The sequence below is a fragment of the Pteropus medius genome, unplaced genomic scaffold (genome assembly GCF_902729225.1).
Source record: "Pteropus medius unplaced genomic scaffold, Ma_sr-lr_union100, whole genome shotgun sequence".
NCBI classification, from domain to species: Eukaryota; Metazoa; Chordata; class Mammalia; order Chiroptera; family Pteropodidae; genus Pteropus; species Pteropus medius.
The window spans coordinates 11,350,052-11,365,656 of record NW_024345601.1 but is presented as its reverse complement, the minus strand read 5'-3'; the positions used below and the strand labels follow the sequence as shown (position 1 = coordinate 11,365,656).

Here is a 15,605-nt window from a genome sequence, read left to right as displayed (position 1 = left end):
GAAGAGAGAGGCTTTAGCCCCAGAGCTGCACAAACTGCAGCTGGAAGCAAATGGAAAGGCTCAGCGTATATGGGTGGTGCTCATAGACCAGCCACTGCAGACAGGACGTCTATGTATTTTTCCTTTTAGACATATTGCCGAGATTCTCACTTTAGGGAAGCTTCAGTCACACCATCCCTACTGGACATTATCGAATGACTCTTTTACCTGTAGTCTATCATTTTCTATCTACTTATAAACTTTTACTTGTAGTCTATCATTTTCTATCTACTTATAAACTTTTTCTCCTCCCTACTCATGTGCTTTTCTTCACTGAATTTTATTCTGACACTTCCAACTTTATCAAGTCATTGTGAATTCTGCTTTCCTCCATGCAAACTGAAAACATTATTTTATGCGACTCTCATCATCCAGGGGCTACTCAGGGAGGGAGGAAGGGAGGGAGGAAGAGAGGGAGGGAGAGAGGGAGAGAGGGAGAGAGAAAGAGAGGGAGAAAGGGAGAGATGGAGAGATGAAGAGATGGACATACGGACATACGGACATACGGACAGACAGAGGCACTTAAACATTTCAACCTTGGATTTCCTTGCCTCGGTTTCCTCATCAACAACAACACACACACACCCAGGGTTGTTGTAAATGTGTTATCATGTGAAAATAAATTTACTTGGCAAAAAACAAGAACTATCTAAATTTTAACTAATCATTTTTCTAGTCAGTCCTACGAAGTGATGATTACCAAGGGATGAGAGTCTCGACTGGGTATTAAGTTCAGCTGTGTCAGTGGAGATGAGTTCCAGCACTGGAGGTGCAGGTACAACCTGGGCTCAGTGGTCTCATCATTGTAGATGTGCATCCTGAATCGTCAGAAAATAGCTCCCTCAGACTAATGACTTCATTTGCACAGAAGCGATATTTCAAACTGTTCCCAAAGAGCCATGAGCTCTTACTGCCTTTGCTTCTTATAATTAAGGTCTGTAGATGAATATTTCTCTTCTCAGGTACTGCTTCATTTGTTTTCTGAGTCAGGTGGTGTCATTGCTCTGTAAATACCTTCCCCTCTCCAGAAGCTGTGGGAGGTTCTGCCTGCCACCTCCCAAGTCCTCAAACTCTGCTTCAGAAAGAGGAGAAAACCAGGATGCAGGATAAATTCACCAGTCCTTTGCTTCCTTTCATTCTGTGGCCAGCCTAATTATCTACTCAGCCAAATACCAATTACCGGTAATCAGAGTTACAATGACGGTCAATAACAGATGGACACTCAATTGATTTCCAACAGACTCTTAATTGTTTCTTCTTCTTTAGCCCTCTCCTTCCTTCGTGTCTATATCCAGCAGTCTAACTCTCTTGGGTTCCCTCACCTCCCTTGTAACTTCACCAAACCAACGATTACTCTTTCCCCCAGACTTCATGCTTCAAGCTTCGAGCATTTCATGATTTGGAACCCAGCAATGAAACTTGAGATGAACGAGGGACATCCTGTAAATTGTCTTGGAGAAAGCTATCTTTGGTAACTTGGACTAGATAAATTCTTCAGATTCTAAGTGACTTTTTGATTCCTTATATCCCATGATTGTTAATTTGGGGTTTGAAGTATGCTGGAAGAACAGTTTAACAGCCAAATCTCTCTTGGATATTTCGGAGAATTCCTGTGTAAACACATATATGTGCATATTTATAGTCATGTGCAGAGATTACTAGAACATATCTGACTTCTAGGCCATTTCTATGGTTATGTGCCTGCCAAACTGGCCTGTAGGCAGTAAGAGCCTACAAGGGAACTTTACATACAGATGCCCATAGGTAGAATTCTTTTATGATCATTTTCTCAACCAGCCATCCAATCAGTAACATGTTGATTGAATGGCTTGCATCTGCTAGGGTTTAAATGGGAAATCACCTTATTTTTCTACAACCATTCCAAATAGGCTCTTTTACATGGATCTCCTTCCCTTGCTCTGGAAGAAAATTTGTGAGGACACCATAGATTTCTGGTCACTCTCAGTTATAAGGATCATCTAATTTTAATAATGAAGATTCACAAATTAAGCCACAGAAGACCCCTAATAGTTACAGCAATCTTGAGAAAGGAGAACAAAGTTGGAGGTAACATGCTACCTGATACCAAACTATACAAGGCTATAGTAATCAAACAGCATGATACTGTCATAAAATCAGACACATAGATCATAGAACAGAACAGAGAGCCCAGAAGTAAACCCATGCCTATGTGGCCATTTAATCTATGACAGAGGAGGCAAGAATATACAATAGGGTAAAGGCAGTCTATTCAATAAATGATGTTGGGAAACTGGACAGATACATGCAAAAAAAAAAAAAATAGACCTCTATACTGTATATAAGAATAAACTCAAAAGGGATTAAAGACTTAAATGTAAGACCTGGAACCATAAAACTCCTGAAAGAAAACAGGCAATAAACGCTCTGATATTGTTCTATGTTTTTTTTTCTTCTGATATATCTCCTCAGGCAAGGGAAACAAATGGGACTATATAAAACTAAAAAGTTTTGCGTAGCAAAGGAAACCATCAACAAAATAAAAAGACAACCTACTGAATGGGAGAAGGTACTCACCAATGACACATCTGATAAAGGGTTAATATCCAAAATTTATAAAGAACTCATACAACTTAACACACACACACACACACACAAAACAATTCAATTAAAAAATAAGCAGAGGACTTGGATAGAAATTTCATCAAAGAGAACATAAAAAGGCCAATAGACATATGAAAAGATGCTCAAAGTCACTAATCACCAGACAAATGCAAATCAAAACCACAGTGAGCTATCGCTTCACATCTGTCAGAATGGCTATCATCAATAAATCACAAACAACATGTGTTGGAGGGAAAATGGAGAAAAGGGAACCCTCATGCACTGTTGATGGGACTGCAAATTGGTGCAGCCAGTATGAAAACAGTTTTGAGGTTTCTCAAAAAAATTAAAACAAGAACTACCTCATGACCCAGCAATTCCACTTCTGGATATTTATCCGAAGAAATCCGAAACACTAATTCAAAAAGATACATGTACCCCTATGTTCATTACAGCATTATTTACAATAGCCAAGCTATGGAAGAAACCTAAATGCCCACCAATAGATGATTGGATAAAGAAGAAGTGGTACATATATACAATGGAACATTACTTGGCCATAAAAAATGAATGAAATCTTACCATTTGTGACATCATGGATGGACCTGGAAGGTATTGTGCTGAGTGAAATAAGTCAGACAGAGACAAACACCATGTGATTTCGTTTATATGTGGAATCTGAAGAATGAAATAAACAAACAAAACAGAAACAGACATAGATACAGAGAACAAACTAATGGTTGCCAGATGGGAGAAAGGCTGGGGGTGCTGCATGAAAAAGGTAAAGGGATTAAGAAGTACAAATTGGTAGTTACAAAATAGTCATAGGGATGTAAAGTACAGCCTAGGGAATACAGTCAATCATACTGTAGTCAGGAGATCTGAATTGTTATGCTGATGCTCTGTGAGGTATGACAGTTAACAGCATGTTAGTCTGATGGCAGTTTTCATTATTAAAGAAACCTTATTTCCTCCTAATATTTTTAAATAATCATTTGCTCCTCATTTGCAGGTTAACCTGATGATGATATATTCATCTATCTTAATGGCTCCCACTGATCTGCCCAGGGTCAAACTCGCAGAAAGAGATGGAAGTGGAACAGCTTGCTCCTGTGTACTGCTGAAAAGCCTCCAGAGCCAAAAGGTCCTGTTACCAGTAATCTGCTTGTCCACTCAAAGGTCCAGCTCCTTCTCAGGAGCCCAAGAATAATTTGAGGAAAACTGTAAGCCACATTTCTGCTCAACTCCAGTTGGAGGTCTAAAGAAAGAACAGAGCATATATAATGGAATCCAACTCTTGCAACACATTAAACAAGGAGTTTTCATCATTTATTGTAAAATCCAGCTGTTCAAATTAGCATACAATCATTTCAGTCTTTCTAAATAAGTTTTTTTTGTTAATAATAATATTGTAATAACTATGTATGGTGCCAGGTGAATACTAGACGTACCAGGGATCACTTTGTAAATTATATAAATGCCTGACCACTAGGCTGTACACCTGAAACTAATATAAAATAATACTAATGTCAACTGTAATTGAAAAATAAAAATATATAAAAAGAAAAAAGAAAAAATATTAAAGCCATATTCATTGTGTGAAAGCAACTAGGAGGTTAAAGATCATTGTTGCCTTCCCCTTCTTAAATCACTTGTTTCAATAACGTCTTCCATACTAAAATGCACGTACCCTCCCAGAACATGAGTCAGGGGTGTTAAGGATCCATTTTTGGCACTGTATATGTAAGGATTTATCTGTGGAACCTAGTAAGGGTCAATCATAATTTTATTTCAATTGGTAGTTAGGCTCTGTTTTATTCCATGTATACACTTCCATATAATATCATTTAAATTAAGTATTTGATACTAAAGAAATTCCTACTCGGCAATTTTTTGAAGTAGCTGATTCAACTTCATTTATTTATTTTAGGGGGGAGAAATAAATGACATTGAAAATTAATATAAACCTAGTTCTTATGCACTCATGATGCTTTTTTACACAGTTGTTAAATATATATTGAAACTTTGAAAATGTGTAATTATGACATTCTAAAACATTTAGGTGCTGTAATGATGAAGCTTTAAAACTGGGTGGCTGGATATTATCTTGGAAAGAGTGTGAAATTTACATAGATCAATACAGTTTAGCAGCTGTGTGAACCGGATAGACAAGCTCTTCATTTAAAAAAAAAAAAGGAATTGCCCTCCCCTTCTCCCCACCAACACACAAACTCACAAAACAAAAAGTCTGTCTTATAAGTTTATTAACAGGAACAATGCTAGTTCCCCCTTTACCAGTAAATCAGGGATCAATATCATAGTATATTTCTACCTTATTCCCTGAACCATGCAATTTGAGTGAATTAACATCTGGTCTCACAAATGAAAACTAAGTCCTTTACAATAAAAGGATGTAATTGATTGATTGTGAAGGTAATTGATACTCTTTTTTCAGAAAAGGGATAAAAGCCTCTTTCTTTGTAAATAATTATTCTTGATAATCTAAGTGTGAGATAAGACCTTAACGCTATGAAAAGCGATGCTGTTCTGAAACACAGCACGGCAAGGAGAAATAAATTTGACTCTGTTAAATCACTGAAATGAGGAAGTCAATGTAGAAACGAGAGTTTAACTACAGTAGTTTCTTTCCCTCTTTCTCCCTACTCCATCCTGTCAATCTCTCCTTTACCTATCCATTTCCATCTTTCTCCTACCTCTCCCTCTTCCTCCTCCTCCCTCTCTCCCTCCCTTCCTCTCTCTCACATGCACACACCAATGTGTAATCTTAATAAAGCCAAGGAACAGTTAATTACAGTCATTTCTAACTCAGAGCCATATAACACATTAAATTAGTAGAAATTTGTCAGTAATGTAGCATTTCAAAGTAGTCATGCATAGATATAATGTTACTACAATCATATGACTGCAATAATATGCTTATATACTAAAACCAAAAAGTACATCTGAACAAATGAGTTCTGAGTCATATAATTTTTAGTTCATTAGTACTTTATAAAATATGCATTAACATCAACTTCCTAATGAAGAATACATCAGGACACTCATGCAGGCTTTTGAATGAGCTGTGTTGAACAAATTATATTTTCTAAAGTAATGCCTCTATACAATTTATCATTTCAATCTAATGCAAATAACTAGATGACTTGTATAAATTTATGATTGTCATACATCTTTGGAATATCATAGATTTTTCGGATCCCAAGATGTACAGAACACGCCTGCCATCAAGGACCTTCATTTTTTTAGTTTTTTTTTGTTTGTTTTTTTAGGGCAGGTTGAATCATATAAGATCTATTAGCTACATGATATCTAATTGAATATAGAATGCACTACTTAAACTTTAAGGTTCTGTAATTCAGTTGTTATATTTTTTATTTGCAATGATATATCTTTAATGAGGAGTTTAAAATAAAATGAACTGATCGTTTCAAAAATCTCATTAAACACTTTCAATGAGTCAACTACAAGCTACTGTTTTAAGTTCTGGGATACAGCTGTGTGCGGGGGGGCGGGGGAGAGTTGGGGGAGAGGAAGAGAAACAGAGTGCACGCATTTTAAAGAGGGAAGTTAATTTTGGAGGGGTAACAGGGGTTTGACTTTGTTTCTTCTTCTATCTTTTGTTAAATGTTTTATTGAAGTACAACGTAAGTGCCCAGAGGGTACAGCTTAATGAATTTTCACAAAGGGAACACATTCCTGAAGCCACAGTACAGATCAAGGAAAAAAGTGCCCAAAGCCTCCTTCAAGCTATGCCTTAGTCATCAACTCCACCAAAGATAAATCATTATCCTGACATCTTCCATCAGAGATTGGTTCTGCTTGATTTTGAACTTCATATGTATAGAAGAATCACACAGGCTGTATTCTTTCAGGTCAAGTGTCTTTGATGCAACATTGCGTCTGTGAAATTTATTCATGTTGTTGTAAGCCACCTTCTTCCTCACTGCTTTCTAGTGTTCCACTGTATGATTATACCACAATTTATAAGCTCATTCTAATGTTGACGGACATTTGGGTTGTTTCCAGTTTGGGGCTATCAGATATAATCCTGCCCTAGTGCTTGTCTTTTGGTGAACACACGTAATGATGCATTACTGTTGGGTATACACATATCTAGCAGTGAAATTGCTGGGTCAAGGGTATGTGTATATTTGACTTTAGTAGATAGTTCCAGTCTACTTTCCAAAGTAGTTATATAATTTACATTCCCATTTGGGACTGATGATTGCTCACATCATCATTCATACTTGCTATTGTCAATCTTTTTCATTATAGCCATTCTGGTGGGTGCGTAGTGGCATCTCATTGTGGCTTTATTTGCATTTTCCTAATGATTAATGAATCTGAGCATCTTTCACATGCATTGGCCATTTGGATATTCTCTTTTGTAAAATAGCTGTTCAAGTCTCTTGCCAATTTTACCATTAGATTATCTCCTTTTTTCTTATTCATTTGATGGGGTTCTTTATAAATTCTGGATGAAAATCCTTTCTTGAATACATGGATGTATATATTGAAATACTTTCTTGCACTTTATAATTTTCTTTCACACTCTTAAAAATGCTTTTGATGAACATGTACTTAATTTTAATTAGTCCAACTTGTATATATTTTCATTATATCTATTATTTCTGTGTCCTGTTTTTAAAGTCTTTGCTTCCACCAAGGTCATGAATATACTCTCCAAAGCTTTGATATACAATCTACCTGCAACAGATTTATGGTTCTTGCGAATGAGGTCCAAATAGGTTAAAAAAAGAGGAAGTTCAGTGGCCTTTATAGCTTTTGCTTCTAAAGAAGAGCATACCTTAGCAACTCCAAGAAAGTAAACAAAATGCAAGCAAAACTGAGCCAAAAGCTATATCTATTAAGATGTAAAGATGGTCAAGCTTCTATTGAAGGAATCTTTTAGTGAATAAATATTATCTTGTTAACCCTTATTGAAAATAAACTGAATAAAAAGGGTACTGTTGAAAAATATACTACTTATTTACAAAGAATGCAAAATACCTACTTTCTTCTGGTAACTCTTAAACATTCTTAAATTCTTAAAAAAAAAAATCCAAATTCTAAAATAAAACAAAGCAAAAACCCTCAACCCTCGGCTTTTTAATACATATTTAGAAAAACTTCATAGACCAGTGTTGTCCAGTAAAAATATGTGAGCCAACTACATTAATTTAAATGTCCTAGTAGCCACATTAAAAATAAAAAAATAAAAAATCAGGTGACATTAATTTTAATAATATTTTATTTAATGTAAAAGATCCAAAGTACTTTCATTTGGATATATGGCACTAGCCACATTTCAGGAGCTCAGTAGCCACATGTAGCTAGTAGCTACCATACTGGGCAACCCAGCCACAGACAGTCACATGAATACAGTGGCCTCCTTCATAAATATTGTAATTTACATATCTACAGATGAACCAATTGTATGCTCCTATTACAGCCATATGTTTAAAGAATAACACAGTGGTTCTCAATACGTAGCTTCTGGACTTTTCACATAGGCATCACCTAGGGTTGTTAAAAAATGCAAATTCTTGACCCCACTGCAGACTTTCTGAATCAGCATCTCTGGGGGTAGGTCTAACAATCAGTGTTTCTGTGATTCTGATGTGTGTTCCAGAACTCTGGGAATAACAAGGTTATTTCTGTCTCATACAGTGATATGAAGTCTGTAGTACAATGTTATAAACGTACTGTCTTGTCAGAAGCAGTAAGGTGGGGGGAGGGTGTACCTCATAGTCAGGTTACCATCTCACATATTCCAAATGAGACCTCTCATGGCATGACAATAGTCTATTACTCTCTGTGAAAGGAGAAAGATTTTTTTGTTTACTGATGATTCTCAACTACCAGAGGCATCTATTAAATTTGCAGAAGCAAAACTTGGGCCCACACAGAAATAATCAGAGCAAGAAAATTGTATTATAGAGAAAAGTAAATAACTGCTTTCCCCTTATTAGCTCTGTATAAATAAAATGAATATATAAAGAAGTGCTTGAAGAACTTTTACTTTTTTAAAATATTCATTCCTTTAGCTTGGGTATATAATCTTGGGAGATCCGATTTTATTAGATTAATGTCTCCTCGGAGGGAGGGAGTTTTCCCCATGTTTGTCACTGTGCTATCCCCAGCTCATAACACAGTACCAGACACCTAGTAGGTTCTTAAATATTTGTCGAATGAACGAATGGAGGCTTGATTAATCCCTCTTTGTTTCTCAGATTTTGGTTCAGGAAGATCAGTTAAGTCAATTGATGGGGTTCCCTTATTATTTTAACACAAAATGAGCTGAATCATTCTGTCTTTGTTTCAAGTAGCATTCTCCTTCTCTCCAAAAGACATGCCACCTAAAAGTTCATATGGTGGAGATGCAGATTTTAAGGAAAGGTCTTAAAATATATTAGAATGTAAACCCGTAAGGGTAAGGATTTTGTCTGCTTTGCTGCTGGATCCCTAGTATTTAGAACATTGCCCATCATATTATAGGTGCTCAATAAATATTTGTTGAAAGAATAAATTTGTCTTAGTTTTTAACTGTATTTATTAACTGTATTTTTTAAATTAAATTTATTGGGGTGACATTGGTTAATAAAATTATATAGGTTTTAAGTACACGATTCAATAATACATCCTATGTATATTGTGTTGTGTGTTCACCATCCAAAGTCTAATCTCCTTCCGTCACCATATATTTGATCCCCTTTATCCTTATCTATCTCCTCCCACCCCCTTTCCCTCAAGTAAACACTTTAATTGTTGTCTGTGTCTATGAATTTTTGTTTGTCTTGTTGTTTGTTGCTTTTAGTTTTATATCCCGCATATGAGTTAAATCATATGATGCTCATTTTTTCTGTATGCCTTATCTCTCTTATTATCTCTGATTATCTAAAGATCAGAAGATGTGGTACATATATACAATGGAATATTACTCAGCCATATGAAAATATGGATTGCTGCCATCTGCGACAACATGGATGGATCTTGAAAGGATAAATCTTATCTTTTTAAAAATTCCTTTACAGCCTTCTTCTCTCTGCTTTCTACACATAGCCATGGAAACCCATCTATTTTTGTTTATCCAAGCTGTTCTAGTTGCCTGGAATGCCTCCCACCTACTTTCTCCAAATCTACTGAGATCTCACCAGTCTTCTCCATCCAGTGAAAGTCTTCTCCACCCAGAAAGACTCCCCAGAAACTCAAGGTCATATGAGTCTCCATAGTCATGTCTAAGCCTCCTAACTTCTACCCCACTCAATCCAACACTTGCCAACATGATGCTTTTCATTTACTCTTTTTGCATCACTGCAATTCATAAGCTTTTTCTTGCCATATAGACTCTGGCTTTTTGAAGACTAGAACCATGGTAAACACTTAGTTTGACTGTTTTTTAAAATCTTCCCCACACTTAGCTTAGTGCTTAGAAAAATTCTGGACATAATTATGACTTAACTTGAAAGAGAAACTTTTAAACAATATTATTTGGCCCAGAATAGTCCTACTTTACTACTGTTATCCTAGCATAAATATTAACAGCTCTCTGTTTCACTCTCAAACCGGTTTTGATTTAAAAAATTACATGTTTTTCCAAGTTATGGCCAACACTGATATAATAAAACATTGGCCATAAAGGATCTCCAAGTTCTTGGCAACAGCCCATGATGTGAGACCTGTTTGACCACTGTGATGAACTGACACGTGCAATGTCTTTGCTACTTACTATATTTATTTGGACTTATAAAAGAAGAAAATAAATCAGATGGTATGGCAAGTGGGATAGATAGTTTGATCAATCTTTTCAGAACCCTAAACGTATTGCTTAAAAATCTTTCTGAGAAGAGAAGGAAAAAAAGTGGTCTAAACTCTCACCTGCATGCTATCTTACTTTGTACTTTTAAAGTCTTTTCACACGTAATTTCTTTGGATGTTTACAACCCTCATCTTAAATATGTCAAGGTGGTAGATATTGGTATTCCTGTTTTAGGAGGGGAAAAAAAACCAACTCCATGGAGTGAATGCCATTTGACTAGCCAGAAAGAAAAGCTAGAATAAAAATCAATATTTTATATTATAAACTGTACATCTCTTTTTTCTCCATTAAGATACATGTTCTTTAGTTATCCTTCCACACGTAAAATCACTCATTTTCTCTTTCCAATAAAAGTGAAAACACGAGTTGCAAAAATGAAAGAGAACTTCATCCAAGGAATGTTTGCAGACATGTCATCTGATATGCTTTCTAAGCCACAGGGATAATAATGATCATACTTTCCATGCACCTCACACTTTCCACTTTCTCAGGGTGCTTTTCATTTTCTTTCATATCAAACTTATGGAATAGGCAGACTAGGTATTTTCACTTTGCTTCACTCAGTGCTTTCAGAAGTTAAGAAGTGAGCTCAAGAAGACATTGTAGCCTGGAAGGGTTGCAGCTAAAAATGACCAAAGTTACCTGACTCCCAAGTCAAATACATTTGGTTTTGCCAAATGAAAATTTCGTGGAATAAAAAGCCAAATACCCCATGAAGTTTACTGTCACCAGATTTAACTTGCCTTCAAAAAAAAAAAAAAATTCCATAAAAATAATTGGAAGTTGACACAAAGACCATTTTCCAGTTTTTCCTATCTTATGTTACAGATAACCAAGGTAAGTGCTTTATAGAGATTCTAAGTGGTTTTATGTTTTGAGTATTGTGTATAGACCTAACTGAAGCTTTCAGTTAGGAACAAAGCCTTCAGGAAGGCAGGCAAGAGCGTCAGCCATGGGCTGTGACGACACGACACCCTTCTCTGCATTCCCTATACTTCAACCAGGTCTCAGGCTCTTAAATTTCATATCATATAAGCAATAAGCTGCAATAAGCAACTACCTACACATATGTTTGGAATATACGATCTTGAGTGTATCATCAGAAGCCTTTTCAGGCCTAAGGGCTCAGCATTTGCTTCTACTTCTTCAGTTATTCCTTTGGTTTCCACAGCAGACACTCTCTCCTTGGCTTACTTTCTGCCCTAAAGAACAAATGCCAAATAAAATAGGCTGGGAGCTCTTTTAGGTTGTTCCCAATTGCTTCCTGTGGGGACCGCACTTACCCTGAGGCATGAGAAACGATCTGTATGGTAACACAAATTTTTAGTAGCAGAGAAACAGACTTAGGTGTTTATTTTCCTCCCCTAGGTCTATTCCTTAAGGAACTTTAAAGAAATGTTAAATTTGTGAGTAAAGGGAGAAGGGTTCCTCTATTTTTTTTAAATGTGACTAGGATGCTGGAGGGAAAGGTATGGGACCAGTCAGTGCACACAGTAATGCTCCCCAAAGTGCCACTCTTTCAAGTTTGGTAGGTTTTATAGAAAACTCTAAATTTCTATGATGGCTAAAAGAACTTCTATTTTATATGGGCAGAATCTGGAAGACTTGGAAAAACTGGACTATCATGCCACATGGGGAAGCCGAATGCCTTCATCTCTATACACGTATATTTGCCACGGAGAGGAATGGGAAAAAAATGAACTTTGAGAACCCAGTGCTCTCACACCTGTGGCAAACAGGGATCCTTGAAAACCTCCTTCATATTACTCAGAGGTCATCCCTGAGCTGCAGAAGTGGAACATTAACTCACTGTACCAACAACTGCTGTCCATTTAGTTACTTGTTTATTGCACATAGAATGCACAAATCTCAACTGTTTACATCTATAAATCCACCTCCTGGCTCATGAGACAGATCATTACCAGCACCCTGGAAGGCTCCTGTGTACCCTCTAGAGTTATATCACCATAAACTTGTTTTTGAGTTCTCTCACCATAGATTAGTTTTGCCTATTCTTGGATTCCATATAAATGGAATCACACATATGTACTATTTTGTCGTGACAGGTTTCTCTTGCTCAACATAACGTTTGTGCGATTCACCCATGTTGTTGTATCAATTGTGCATTCTTTTTATTGTTGCACGGTATTTCATTGAATAAGTAAACCGAGATTTATTTATCATTCTACTGTTATGAATAGATCTGTTATGCACTAATTTTTCTTGGATATAAACAGGGGGGCTATTGCTGGGTCACAGTGTAGCTCTGTTGAGATTCTGAGTTGTTTCCATGTTACACACACACAGAATCATTGCTATGTGTGTAGCTTTAGTTGATATGGTATCTATTAGGCTTTTAAGTTTTAGGCTTTTAAGTTTTACTAGGAAAGAAAAAACTAGCAAATGAAAGCAAAAATAAATAAGACATAAAAGTTATTTTCTTTGACACAAAATCAAATTGCCATGCAGATAGGATTTACTCATCAATCTCAAGCTACAAGCTGTTTATTTGAACTTGTCTGCAGGCTAGATTCAATTTGCAGGTTGCCTACAAATGTTTTGATTCCCTACACAATCAGGTTCTTTGTTTGCGTATTTTTTCTGTTTTTAATAAATCAATGTTTAAAATTTGGCAGATTTAATATCGGAAAACTCCAGTTTTCAAGATTCTCTTAAAAAAATTACAACATCTAGTAGATCTGAGCCACATTCTCACAGAGCAAAAACAGACTGGAGTTAAGTAGGAGCCACTGCATTTAAGGCACAGCGTCCCCTATTTGCATAGTTCCAGCAACAATTACTGTTTCTTACACTGCGTGGTCTCTGTGGGCATGAAAATCCTGCTCTACCCTATGACTTGTCAGGCAAGTTCATTCATATTTCTCTCACTGAGAATACGGATATTTGGCAATTCCAAAGATGAGAGTATTCTGGATAGTTAAGAAGTTGTCCTTTTATATTGCAAACTATAAAATGCGTGGAGATCTTCCTAAAAAGTACTGTATATGAGCCTGTTTCCAAGAAATGGCTGAAATAAGAGGAAAAGCTCAGTTTCTGTTGAATTTCTGTTAAATGTATATAAGGGAATACATGGAGAGGAGAGCCAGCTGAGTTTGCTTCTTCTGACTAGAGTAACTTCACTCAGGATACATGCCCACAGGCCCAGTCTTCTGATCAAATCTATTAACCATGTAAGCAGGATACTGGGCAATGAGGAAAACAGCCCCTCTGATCTGTTCGATTAAATACTTCCTGGACCAAACACAATTCTAGTATGACTGGGGCACTGGGCAGTTGCTAACTGCATTTAGTAATTTCCATGGTGCCAAAGATGTGAGCAGGAAGCCAAAGTTACTTCACTTTGGTAGTATGCAGTCTAGATAATCTGAAGTTTCCCTACGCTAAAATACAAATATATCGTGGATACATTTTTTTAAATGATAAATCTGGCTCACTAGATAGTAAAGGAAATATTTGAGCACCTCCTGCCCCACCAAAATAAATGATGAGGAAATGAAAGTGGAGAACCCATATAGAGTAAACTAATGAAAACGACAGGATAGACCTAAGGGAACCAGACAATAACACTGATATGGAGATCGAGCCTTAAGCCCTTGGCAAAGCAAGCAGGGCAGTGAAATCTGAGAGAACCTAGAATGGAACTTTGAAAGAGGGTGGAAGTTATTCCTGACTCTCACAGGAAGCAAAGCAATATGCTCCATAGGAAACATCCCCAATACAGGCCCTAAGGAGGGAGATAGACAGACAGTGAACAGACAGACACACACACACACACACACACACACACACACACACTCTTACATACATACTTACACTTATAATACAAGGAGAAATACCACCAAGAGTAAAAGTTGACGAAATAATGAACTGAATTTATCTGCTACTCATAATACATCATGTATTATAATTAGGAGAAAAATATAAATTAACAATATATAAAATGTAAAAATAATTTAAAATGGAATAAAGAGCATAAGATGACCATCTTAATTCCTTAATGCTATCTGTGAGCTGATTTAGATATGGAAATTTGGTAAGAGACCATAATATTCCAAGGTTCATATTCTCTTGAATTTTGTTTTTGTTTTTTCCTGATCATCCAAATTGTGCAGCATCCGGTGAGCTGCTCAATTATTTTGTCACAAAGATTCCCAGGCTCTCTCAGAAACTGTCAGATCCCTGTAGTTCAAGGCACCCTGACTGGCACTTTAATTTTGCTACCTATTGTGGTAGTTAAGTCCACTTTGCCATTCATAGCAAGTGCTACCACTCAGTTTCTGTCATCCTGAGTCCTGTCACCCAAACGATACTAGGAAGCTCAACTCCTAGACAGCTTCTCCAAACATCAACCAAACTCACAGGTGATAGCATTTAGAGAGCTTTTCAAAGACGCTGGCATCCTTCTCCAGAGAAGACACCTTATTGTCTTTGGGGATGGAGTGTTCTCTGGGCCTTCTTAGGAACATGCTGAAGTGACAGGTTCTCGGACTGTACCTAAAACAATATTAGCATCCATTCTAACAACCCTCTTCTCTGAACTACCTGACCCTTTATCAAGACTGTGTCAAAGAAGGTGTAGAGTTTTCTTTTAGTTTGCTATAAGCCATACAGGCTTGAAAGAATAGTTCTAAAAAACTGTCAGGGTCAGCTTCAAGTGTCCTTGACAAATAATTGGCTCTTGAGTTATGAGTTAATGCCCCTATATCAACGAATCATCTCTGATCCAGCTTTAGTATATTTCATCCTCCTCCCTATACATTCCAAGTCCACTCCCACATAGGTCTCTTTGGTTTTGATGGCACATATTAGGTAGGCACTTCGATTTTTCAGTAGGGAAGCTATTTCTTCCAGGATAAGGGCTGATACTTCTTTTACTGAGAATATACTCTACTTATCACCTTGGACCAATGAGGAGTAGCAAAAAAGATCTTAAGCAGAATGAAAATCATCTTATGAGGTACCTGCTTCAGGTGAGATCCTTGTACAGCCATTAGGTGTGAGAAGCTGTACTTCAGTTGAGAGAGAAGGGATTGCTCCTGTCTTCCAAGAGGATTTGGGGGGATTTAGGAGTTCAAGGTTCTTAATCTCAACCACCCCAGTGAACTCAACCTAGCTCTCGCAT

At 36.8% G+C, this 15,605-nt stretch overlaps 1 protein-coding gene and 1 non-coding gene across 18 annotated transcripts in view; one reads left to right on the top strand and one right to left on the bottom strand.

Annotated features, from left to right (window-relative positions):
* Positions 1-15,605, bottom strand: part of PAK5 (p21 (RAC1) activated kinase 5) — a 250,498-nt gene that overhangs the window by 123,555 nt on the left and 111,338 nt on the right. The window contains exon 4 of one of the 17 annotated variants that reach the window (XM_039874498.1): positions 3,777-3,880. The exons of the other annotated variants lie outside the window; for them this stretch is intronic. The gene's annotated coding sequence lies outside the window, so the exon portion shown is untranslated. The remainder of the gene's footprint in view (positions 1-3,776; positions 3,881-15,605) is intronic. 17 annotated transcript variants of the gene reach the window in all.
* Positions 3,494-3,565, top strand: LOC120612088 (small nucleolar RNA SNORD28). Its single transcript, XR_005655351.1, has one exon. It is a non-coding gene; the product is annotated as a small nucleolar RNA SNORD28 (small nucleolar RNA).